Genomic DNA, 12,685 nt, shown 5'->3' with positions numbered 1-12,685 from the left:
TGCTATGGCTGGAGCTCTGCTCGCCAAAAGGATTCATGCCATCAGTACTTAGACCAAATCTTATGTTCCTTGCGTCAGCTGCAAAATCTTTGAACACTCTGTCGATCTTTCTCCATTGCGTTCCATCAGCGGGGTGTCTCAACTCCCCGTCGGACTTACGGTCCTCTTTGTGCCATCGCAACGACTTGGCATGCTTTTTGTTCCTGAACAGACGTTTCAACCGTGGTATTATAGGAGCATACCACATCACCTTGGCGGGAACCCTCTTCCTGGGTTTCTCGCCCTCAACATCGTCACCAGGGTCATCGCCTCTGATCTTATAACGCAATGCAGTGCATACAGGGCATTCATTCAAATTCTCGTATTCACCGCGGTAGAGGATGCAGTCGTTAATGCATGCATGTATCTTCAGAACCTCTAAACCTAGAGGGCAGACAACCTTCTTTGCTTCGTACGTACTGGCGGGCAACTCGTTATTCTTCGGAAACATATTCTTCAACATTTTCAGCAAATTTTCAAATGATGAGTCAGCTACACCTTCCCGTGCCTTCCATTTTAGCAAATCCAGTGTGCAGCCCAGCTTTTTCAGACTATTATCGCATCCTGGGTACAACGACTTTTTGTGATCCTCTAACATGCGATCCAAATTCTCCCTCTCCTTGTCAGTTTCGCAGCGTCTCCGTGCATCAGCAATGGTCCGACCAAGATCATCAGCGGGCTCATCATGTGCCTCTTCTTCACCTTCACCTAACCCTTCCCCACCTTCAGCATCATCCTCCATGAAAGTATCACCGAAATGATCATGATAGTTGTCATCGATATCATCCCCTTCTTCATCTTCTTCCATTCTAACCCCTCTTTCTCCATGCTTGGTCCAACAATTATAGCTTCGCATGAAACCGTGCCGAAGCAGGTGCATGTGAACGTCTCTTGAGGAGGAGTAACCCTTCTGATTCTTACAGACAGCACATGGACAGATAATAAAACCTCGCTGCTTGTTCGCATTTGCCACTACGAGGAAATCTTTCAAACCCGTAGTGAACTCGCCGGAGAGTCGGGGACCGTACATCCATTGCCGATTCATCTGCATTATTATTATATAAAGTATATAATTAACCATCATGCATTTGTTAAACTAACTAGCTAGAAATAATACAAATTAAACAATGAACTACACACATGCATATTTTATCAATGACACATGAAAGGTTCAAGTTGCTAACCGCGATCGCGGAGGAAAAATAAATGAGAAAGCTCAAGTGTGGCTCGGACACTTCATATCATGTTTGTTTCATGCTCTCGGGCATTTCATCGAACACCTTGTGTGCATAGGAGGAACCAAAAGCAAACCCACCACCCCCCTTCTGAATTGTGGCTAAGTGAAGTGAGCTGAGTCCTATATATAGGGATGGGCCTTTAGTCCCGGTTGGCCTGGCCAACCGCAACTAAAGGCCTTCGGGCCAGCCTGAGGACCTTTAGTCCCGGTTGGCCAGGCCAACCGGGACTAAAGCCCCTCCCGTCCGCCAGCTGTCGACCGAGCGCGTTGGGCCCAGATAGTTGGTCGCGGGTCTCCTCCCGAACCGCGACTAAAGACCCCTTTGGTCGCGGTTCGATTATTTTAGGGACTAATGGGGGCGTATGGAAGCCTCTTTTTCTACTAGTGTACCCTCGCCACTTGCACCACATCACACGCCTAAGTGGAACTACTCATATGTCACTGGCTAGTCAGTGACTAGCTAGGCTCACTAGTAGAAAAGGGGGCTTTTGTCCCGGTTGGTAAGGGCCTTTAGTCCCGGTTAGGGTCGTTACTAATGCCTCCGCCCTTTAGTCCCGGTTCTTACACGAACCGGGACTAAAGGCCGTCCACGTGGACGCAGACTGGAGCTCCACCTTTAGTCCCGGTTGGTGTTACCACGAGAGGAAATTTTATGATATTTTTTTTTGAAATTTTTTTTTGCAATTTTTTTTTAAAATTTGATTTTCAAATTTCTGAATTATTTTAACCTCTAATCTCTAATCACCACCCCTCATCACTGCTCAATTTATCCTCTAATCTCTAATCACCCCTCATCATTCCAAATCATCTAACTTCCCGGACGGTCACCCATCCTCTCACTACTCCAGCCTAAGCACGCTTAACTTCCGGGTTCTATTCTCCCTCGTTTCCAAGTCTGCACATGTTGTTTTCCTGACAATAGTAAGATGTCAATCCTATTAACCCTCAGGAATTTAGCTTGAGCATGAAGTAACACATTTCACTGTTTGAGTTTGAAACTATTGTTTTAAAAAACAATAATTATTTAGTAACACTAATATTTCTGGAATAATTAGTTTGACCATTGTTTGACCACAGTTTGACCATAGTTTGACCAGATTTGACCAAAATTCAAAACAACTGAAATAATTATTTAGTAACACTAATATTCTAGAATAATTAGTTTGACCATTGTTTGAACACAGTTTGACCACAATTTGAAATTTTTTGAATTGTTTTGCCTCTCCAGATCTTAAAAGCCCCGTATCTTTTTTTCTGTTAGGTTTTTGAGGATTTTGAAAATGTTTAATGGTGTTCCCCCGGTTAAATTCGGATGTAACTTTTCGAGTAGATGATTTTTCATATAAAAAACTTTTTCATCCGAGTTCGTATGCAAAAGTTATGCCCATTTTAAGAAATTTCAGAGAGATTTTGCAAATAAAGTCGAAATTCATATTTGTTAATTTTCCCAACAACTAGACCACATATCACATGGGAAACTTATTTTATTTTATTTTTTTGACACTTCCATCATTTTCTTTTGTTTTTTCTAAAACTGAAAAGGCGGTCCACGGGGGGGGGGGGGGGGGGGTAGAGTTTGAAAATGGGACCTTTAGTACCGGTTCGTGCCATGAACCGGTACTAATGCCTCAAAGCCCATTAGTACCGGTTGGTGGCACCAACCGGGACTAAAGGTTAGACCTTTAGTCCCGGTTGGTGCCACCAACCTTTAGTCCCGGTTGGTGCCACCAACCGGTACTAATGGGCATCGCACCTTTTAGGCCCGGTTCGTGGCACCAACCGGGACTAAAGGGCCCAGGTGAACCGGGACTAATGTCTTAGCCGCACGAACCGGGATAAATGCTCACATTAGTCCCGGTTCACGAACCGGGACTAATGTGAAAACTGCCCTGTGACCAAAGCCCTGTTTTCTACTAGTGGCTCACAATCAAAACCTCATTTTCATACAACTTATTTATTCTTTTTGTGGTGATGACAGCTCGCGAAGATGACAATCACAATAAACGGCCAACATATGAGCATTATCGAGATAAAGATTGCAATGAGCGGTATCAGAAAATTCTTGGATGCAAACTTCCTCCATGGCGGCCAGGTAGATGGAAGGGCTCGTAATCCTGGTTTGGGTCTGCTATCTAGTGTCTACACGCACATGGAACATTGTGATTCAAACCTGTTACAGACCTCCCGGCTCGGGACACCAAGGAGAAATGATTACGACGCCATGTTCAGAAGCTCAATCACTGAGCTTGTGAACTTTGCGTGTGACAGTTGTCACCAGTTGCCTGTCCAGTGGCAGACGAGGAAACAACTACTTATGTGGGCTTGCTATCCAGCTCCACCACAATAGGACGTTGTAGTTCAAAACCAATTTGCTAGGTGACCCTAGACCCTGTAGTGGACTCACTACAGGTCAATAAAGAAGTTGCCCGTTTAAAAATAATCGGGATGCAATTGTTTCAAAAAACTTTGGTTTTAAGAAACAAAAGTTGCCTGACTACTTACTTGGAAAGAAGAAAACTGAATTGACTAAGAACAAAAAATCCGGTTCGGTTCTAAGTCTATATATGCTATCTAATGGGCCTTTTACTTCTTTCAAAGTTCTATTTAGTTTGAGCCAGGGGAGGCCCAAGTACGTGTAATCACATTTAATTAGTATTGCTCATTAATATTTTTAGAAAACCAAAATACTGGTTTTGTTTAAATAAAATGGTGTGGAGCAGCGTGTGGAAAGTAGAAGTGTCATACAAAACCATTGTCTTTCTTTTGAGATTAGCACAATGTTCTTTGCCCACATCCAACGTGTCACGTGATGCATCACCGAAATATGTTTGTACCATCTTGTTGTGAGATCCGCGGATGTATTCTTTTATCTCTTTGCACGATTGCATGATGTGTATGGACCCTCATGGACGTGGAGCTCGTTGAAAATATGCTAGCTATAGCTGAGCCCAACACTAGAAGCTTGATCTTTTCAATGATGGATTCATTATCTCATGTGGAGTTTACAAAGCTTGATCTTTTCAATGAAGGTAAGCACCAAAGCCCTATGTATACCCACATGTTCGTCAAAAGATTCCTGTCAGACATTGAGTTATCCAACCCACTGAAAACATAGCCGGACCAACGAATGGTCAAAGAGCCCAGGCTCAATCTTGAATACCACCTCCCAACGGCATAGTTAAAATAAAGGTGGGTGGTGTGCTGAGTATAAATGAGCAGACGGGGGTGATCAGCGCAATATGCAAGATGACCCAGGGTTTTACTTGGGCTCCTCGGCTCTGGTTCCCCCTGGATTGAGTGACCCGACGACTTTGGAGGCCCTATCTTCTCTTAAAGCTTTGGCCCATCGGAAGACCTGATGATTCAGCGGTTGATGATTGCATCACTGCACATCAGTCATCATAGGAGATATGCACAGTTGGACCTATTAACACCCTCATCAAGGAGATCAACGAAAAGAGAGGCCTGCTCAGTTGTTCATGTAGGGTGTTCCTCTAATATGGAGGTACACCACCTAGCCAAACATGCTTTGAACTTACCTGGGGTCACTACATGTGGCTCCTGAATCGAAATGACACTTCTGTAATCCCTGCAAACTTAATTATCTACCAGTAAAGTGAAGCATGTTTCCCCTAAAAAAAGTTTTTTAAGGGTTATCGCTAATTAGCTACCTACTACGTATAAAAGCGAAAATGCTGAAAGAACATCGGCCTCCATGGAGGCCGAATTTGGAATAATCAAAATTCATATTTGTACGCTTTAAAAAAATGAAAAACGTAAACATATACTTAGGGACATAATGCACAAGTGTATAAATTTTCAGGACGAAAGACGCGACAAAAAATAATCTGCGGCTTTTTAGTACATGCGCTATTCATCCTCAATGCCCATGATTTTTTTAACAGCTCACGTTTCAAGGTATTTCCTCCTGAAATTTTAAACACATACACATCACTCTTTGTATACTTGTAGAATTGCTTTCAGATTTTTTTTGAAACTGAAAAGTTTAATTTTTGTATTTTTCAAAATTTTCGGCCTCCATGGTGGTTGAGCTCCAAAGCGCCCTAATCGTGTGAAAGTTGGTATAAAACTTTGCTTACTCTCTCTTAAAACAGATACTAACCTGGAAAAACAAAGAGAAAGTATATATGAAGGAGGATTATATATACTGGTAAAATTGTGTATTATTTATAATGCTCTATTTTTCTGTGGGTACTTGAATCTTCTTGATGGTGTACTATTGCGTGCCTACTCTGTAATGTGTATCACGCTCTTGAACTGGAAACAACCAGCCAATAGGTTGTGTATAGAAATTCTGCTGAGTAACTGGCAAGATGAATGTGTCACTAAACAAATGTACTTTGTCCAAAGTACATTAATCTATCATAAAAAAACAAATTTAGTAAAAAAGTTCTGCTACGAGTAATGACTAAGTTACCCCCTGGTTCAAAACGTGAAGTATTTCATACGTAGATGCATGCCAGCGTTCATAAAGAAAAATTGAGCTGCCGCATTGCAGGTAGCCATTAATCATTGACAGAAAGAAAGAAATTGAAGGTCGTATGCACAGGCACTGGTCGCGACCTATAAAAAGACATATCAATGTCACCCGCATTCATACAACACTCCACTCGCCACTTGCAGCGCAGTCACACAGCCACGTTGAATTACTCACATGTCACGCTAGTTAGTGAGTAGGCTCCTAATCTAGACCTCATTTTGATACGATTTACTTATTCTTTGGTGGTGATGAAGGCTCGCAAAGATGATAACGCATCATAACGGCCAACATATGCTATTAGCGTCAGAAACATATGAATGAGCGGCATCAGAAAATTCTCGGATGCAATCTTTTTCCATGGCAGTCATGTACCAGTAGAAGAAACAGTAATCCTGGTCTACGTTGTGAATCAAACCTGCTACAGGCCTACCGGCTTGGCCCACCATGGAGCAAGGACGAATGCAGGATGTTCACCAGCTCAAAAACCGAGCTTGTCAGATTTACGTGTGTGAGACTTCACCAGTTGCCCGTCCGGTGGCAGCAGAAGGAACAGCTACCTACGTGGGCTTGCTATCCAGCTCCACGAAAAGAAACGTTGTAGTTCAAAACCAATTTGCTAGGTCGTCCTAGCCCCTCCAGTCGACTCCAGGTGAAGAATGAAGTTTTGCCCGGTTAATTATTTTTTTCAAAAAGGGGGAGATCCTCGGCCTCTGCATCAGAACGATGCATACGGCCACATTTATTAAAAAGCAAGTAAGTTCGACAGAGGTCTTGAAGTCTCAAACAAAAGAACAAAAGATGCCCACAAAGAGCAGAAGATAGACATAGACCCGATGGATTGGGATATATAAGCTTATTCTTCTAACTGGATTGAAGCCACAACCGGCTGGCAAAAGTAAGATAGGAAAACTAATTGCCTATCCTATTACATAACCGCCATCCAAACCGGTTGAAAATAGCCCGTGCTACCATCTCCCATCGGATAGGTCCAGTAACCAAACGCTCCCTGGCCTGCGTCGGAGTGAGTAGCGACCACGTACGGATCAACACAGTGGCTCGGAAGATAACCTGCAAAAAAATGAGTATTTGTTGTTCTGATAAAGACCAAATCATTTTTGTAGTTCCAGACTGCCCATAATAAAGCACAAACTCCTACACGAATGTGTCTCGCTGTTTCGGAATCTATCACGTCAAGCCACGACCCAAATAACGTGTTGATATTATTTGGAGGAGTAATATTAAAGGTTATGAGAACCGTCCGCCATAAAATTTTAGCCAGCGGGCAATCAAGAAAGAGGTGTTTGATGGATTCATTCCGGTCACAAAAACTACATCTTGTAGATCCAGTCCAGTTGCGTTTTGCCAAGTTATCCTTAGTTAAAATGACTTGTTTGTGTACAAGCCACATAAACACTTTAACTCTCAAAGGTACTTTGACATGCCAAACATGTTTCGAACTAGGAATAGAGCTAGAATTGATAACATCCAGATACATGGGTTTAACCGTAAACTCTCCATTCCTAGTTAGCTTCTAGCACAACTGATCGGGTCGTTGAGAAAGCTGAACATCCATCAGTCGTTTCAAAAGATGGAGCCAAGCTTCCCAACGGTTTCCGGCTAGCATTCTCCTGAAGTGAATATTGAGAAGCGTGGACTGAAGTACTGTCGCAACAGATGTGACTCTCGGTTAAAATTAATAGGACGGTTTCCTTGTTGAAATCCAGTATAATAACCTTATCCTCTCCCTCCCTCGTCGCGCCCGTGGGCGATACCGCCGACAGCTCCCCTCCCAGCCCTCCTCCTCCTCGCCGCCGCCAGGGGACGCGGCTGGGCGAAGCCCAACTGGCGTCGGCGGCGGCAGGACCTCTCGCCTCCTCGCGCAGGGGCACCGTGCGGGCCGGCGCCGCTAGGTCGGGACTCCGCGCGGTTGCAAGGCGTGGTGGTGCAACAGAAGCTCTCCGGCGGTGGCGCTCCGGGCTTTGGGCGGCGTGGCTGGCTACGAAGCGGAGGGGCGTGTCTGCGGTTGTGGCGACCGCAGATCTGGCAGTTTGCGGCGACGGGCGGCGCGGGCTGCGGGCGATGGGGACTGGCGGCGGTGGCTGCTGGTAGAGGATGTGGGTTGTGCACAGTGCCTGCTACGGCTGGGTCCTTCCAGCTGGTGTGGGCAAGCGGCGCAAAGTGGAGGCAGCGGCCCGGCGTGGTCATTGCGATGGGCGTGGGTTACGGCGTGGTGGCCTCACGGTGCTTGGTCGGGCCGGCGTTGCGGCGACGGCTGGAGTAAGGTCCGGCGTCTGTTCATTTGCAGGTGGCCTGTGTGGATGCCCCAGTTGGTTGTCTTCGGCTTCAGCTATGGCCGGTCTGGAGATCCCCGCGTCACTGGGCGGGTGGCCGGTGCTTGCCAGATGCAGATTCAGAGCGGGAGCAGAGGTTGGGCGTCAGGGATGGCGTTTGCAAGAGGTGGTGGGTGTGATAGGTGGCTCCGATGCGGTTGGGCCACTCGTCACTGGCAGGGGTGCCGAGCATTGACGTCGTCCACTCCCACTTCACCTCTTCTTCGACCTGGTGGCTCCCCGATCGGTCTGGTTGTTCCGGTCGCCGGCGGCTCTGTCGACGGTCGGAGCAAGCCGGATGGTTCACCGCTCACAGCTTGAAGGACCTATGGGGTGTCTTGTTTCCTGGGAGGCCGTCCGGGTGGCGGTAGTTGTGGTGCTCGTGGGCTGAGCTCGCGACTCAGGTGCGGGCGGCTAGCGGCCATGGCCGCCTGGGCGGTGTGGTGGCTGGCGGGTTGATGTTCTGTGGTGGTGTGTCGTTTGGGTCTTGTGCCTGGCCGCACCTTGAGTGATGGCGGAGTATGATTGCCGGGTGAAAATCCTGCCTGGCTTTGGCCAGGCCGATGGAGGCGGCGCCCGTGGGCGTCTTCGTCTTCCTGAAGTCTCCGTTGTGGTTGCTCCTTTTCCTTCGTTGTGCTCCGGATGAAAATCTAGATCACTGGATCGGGGGATGACGACGCTTTGGTGTTGTGTCCTTCCTGAAGGCACCGTCTTGGAGCTCACGTTTCATCGACTACCAACATCACCTCTTCGCGGTGTCCTCACCGGGAAGGGGTCCAACGGCTCCGTAGTGTTGCTTATGGTCATTCTTTAGTCTACTTCGAGTCGTTCAGTGTGTTGTTGTTGTAGGTCCTTGGCACCTATGTATCTGGCCTTGAGTGTGTGTTGATGGGGTTATATTGTGGTTTGTATTGGCTTGGATGTTGGTTGTTACTTTATATGTAAAACGGGGCGGAAGGCTTTTTCGGTAATTAATAGGATGCAATTGCTTTAAGAACATAGGCTTTTAAAACAAAAACGTTGTCTGACCAGTTCGTTGGAAAGCTGCAAACTTAATTGTTTATAAGAACAACAAATTCGTTTTCGGTTCTTAGTTCTAACCGAACTACTCATACAACAGTTCATGTGTATGACGAGCACACACATTAGACAGTGGAGAAAGGAGTGTCGTGATAGGACCGTGCGAACAACCAAAAAAGTAGATCAGACAAACGGTAGAGAGAGAGACAACCTTTGAGTGACTGCTCAAGTCAACTAGTGCCAAATCTACTGCTCAAGTCAACTAGTGCCAAATCTCCCGGCGGCCGGCCGCCCATTTTTTCAAAAGGAATATATTACCATTTCAACAATACCAGTTACACCTAGCCTCTGCACAAACAAGATGTTTCAAAGTCATTCAGGATGCACACAAACCAAAAAGAATACAAACAAGGAAGGAAAAAACACAGTGATCAACTCCTCTCAGCCTCACCACACAAATATTTACCAGATACAACACCTAGAAAACATAAAAGGTCTTCAAAAGCGATGCTTTGAAGAAGGAAACAATGCACAATGTCGTTGCCCGATACAAGATCTTAGGTTTTCACCCCGGTCCATCATTGTCGTGGCCATCGTCAAGGCAATTGTCAGGCACAACCAATGAAGGTCAGACCTTAGGTTTTCAAACCGAGAGTCACGACTCGGCAATCGAGGAACACCACCAAAAATGAAATCTTTCAATGCTGTCGTCCCCACTTGTCACTGCTGCTTCTAAAACTTATCAAACACCTGGCTGACTCTCCATCGCCTGCAAGGACCCGCCTTAGTGATCCTCCGATCTCTGCCACCATGATTTTATCCACCGTTGTCTACCCATGGAAATCAAGATACCGACATGTCCATGGTGTCAACAAAAAACAGATCTTTGCGTCGTGCCCTCATGAAGCCGCGTAGGCTGATATGGACGCGCACGACAAGATTATATCCGATCCAGATATCCTTGAGCAAGATCTTCGACAACAGTTTTGGAACACGTCGACGGCCAGATCGAGGAGGACCGACCATGCAGAGATAGTCGCCGTGATGCGAGAAGAGGATTAGGACAGCCACCACACCGACACCATCGGTGGCACGGCGGAGGAGTCCAGTGCGTGCCACCCAGAGCCCACGCGGCAGGGTCAAGATGGACGTCAGATGGGGCAGATCATGATCCGCCGCCACCCGCTAGCATGCACGATCCTCCACCTCGAAGCCCGCTGTGCGCCGCCGCCATGGAGATCCGCTACCACACCACTGCGATCTGTTGTTTAGTCTGGGCGAGAGATTAGCTATTTGGTGGGACCACGTTTGCATCACACGACCAATGCATGCATTTGTTTTCCATGGTAACTAATCCAGCGCTAATAACGTGGAATTGGTTATTAATTAGAACCCCTTTTTTAGGAAAATAATCCCTATTTTTATGCTGCAAACATTGTTTTCAATATATTTCAGTTTTTTGAAAAACTTCAATATATTTCAGTTTCTTGCAAAAGTATTCTATGCCGTAATGTAATGATTTGCTGCCATAACAATAAAATCTTGTTTACTACGACCGGAGAATTATCTTCCAGGATGAATTAGATTTGCTTCAATTTTCCATAGAATGATAGAAAGATATCACAATATTGTTCCCACCGACCATAGTATTGCTTCCAACGTAATAGGAATTTGTTTCCATCAAACACAGAATTATTTCGCTATCATGAACGCACATGCTTCAACCGAATTGGGGATGTGCAGCCAGAGATATAAAATTTTGCTCCCGTCCTAACATGATGTTGCTTCTGTGGACAAAACAACTCAAAGGATAATCAAAACATTTTTTGTATCAGTAGTCACAAATATTCATATTGATTGTGCCACATGCTTTCACTAGTGTCTTGTTTCCTTTCGTAAACATTGACAAGCGGCCATGTTAGTTCCTATTTCCAAGCAACATATGCTTTCTATTTGCTTCATGAAGCATGAGGATGCAGCCGAGCCGTGCCGCTTGTTATCTCCATGTGTTAATAGAAAGAAGCTTAAAAATACATGTGCGGAAACACTGGATGATTAAGAATGAATATTTTGAAGTAGGGTTCTATTAAGGTAAACTATCTGAACATAATAAACATAGATCGGATCAGGAAGCATGGGTATTTCAAAGCATCAATTTCATAATATCTCAACATAAGTTATACCTAGTGGAAGCATAAATACTGAAACTAGAAATTGGCTATGCTTGCCGCCCACATGCAGGTGCATCATTTGAAAGCACACATATGTTATTACCTATGAAGCAAATTGTATTCCGGAAAGAGGCACAAATATGACACGTAAGCATGGGATTTTGAAAGCATATGCTCACACAATCTCAAAATATTTTTAGTTATAACTTATAATTACATATGGCTCTAGTTCGAATTACAGAATTGTTTGCAAAGAGAAAAAATAGGTGTCATATTGCTTCCACATGTCAATTTTTGCTAGTACAAAATTGACCTGGCCATCATGTAATGGAAGGTGTGATCCATGGTGTCGATGGGTAAAAGTTGAGGTGTCCTTGCTCGAGGACTTCGATCTTCTTCACCGTGACGCTGTTGAGGTTGTATACCCCGAATGTCCGAGCCATGACAATCGATGCGCAAACTGAACGCATGTTCTTTGAAGTAGACGCATCCGGCCTTTATCTCCAAGCACCCCCTCATCGTCAAAGAAATATGTGTGAGAAATCGAAAAGTATGAAGCACCAGAAGCACACAGAAATTTGATTTTGAGAATCTTATACGCTTGCTGAGGAAAATTTGGGTGCATAAATATAATGTTCGTGAAACCTTGTTGATGCGGCACTACATGCCAACATTAGAAGCAGAGTAAAAATCAAAGAAACATGCTTAATAAGAAGCACTGATTTGGTCCTATTCAAACCGGTCGTCATTCACCAATTGAAGCATCCTCTATATCCGAAGGAAGCATATGTAGTAGTACAATACAAAAGCACAATGTGTATGAAGCGTGCAAATCCTGATCTGGATACTTGGACGCATAGGTATTTGGATAAAAGCAGTACGAAATCAGTAGTTAGGGCTGCGGAGGACACAAGATGCAGTTTCCTACCATCAGCCGCGTGGGTAGCGTCGCCAGGGAGAAAGAATGGGAGCCATGGATAGGCACGGCCGTCTCCGGCGAGGTGTGGAGAACGGCGAGATTTGGAGCGATTTGGGGTGAGAATGAGGCGACATAGCGAGAAGGTGCGAGATAACGGGGAAGGTCGTGGGGGTGTTCTTTTTTTTTTTTTTCAATTTGTGCGGGGATAAAAGGTATAGTTGGATCGGGATACTATTGGATCCTCTCAGCCATACGATGGAAAACAAATCGACGGAGGAGGACTAATCTGACGGGTGAAAGGAATCAGACGTCTCACAAACAGTGTTTCCCTATACGTCTATGGCCAGCCTGGAGTTCGGACAAGAGGGCATCCACAAGGTACAGTGTGGCGGGCGGCCAGTGCTTCGGTTCTACGGTAGTGTGGCAGCGAGGAGGCATGCCGGCGCGAAGGTGTCGGCTGGCCAACGA

The sequence above is a fragment of the Triticum aestivum genome, chromosome 5D (assembly GCF_018294505.1).
Source record: "Triticum aestivum cultivar Chinese Spring chromosome 5D, IWGSC CS RefSeq v2.1, whole genome shotgun sequence".
In the NCBI taxonomy this organism is placed as follows: domain Eukaryota; kingdom Viridiplantae; phylum Streptophyta; class Magnoliopsida; order Poales; family Poaceae; genus Triticum; species Triticum aestivum.
Note: the sequence above shows the minus strand (reverse complement) of the source record.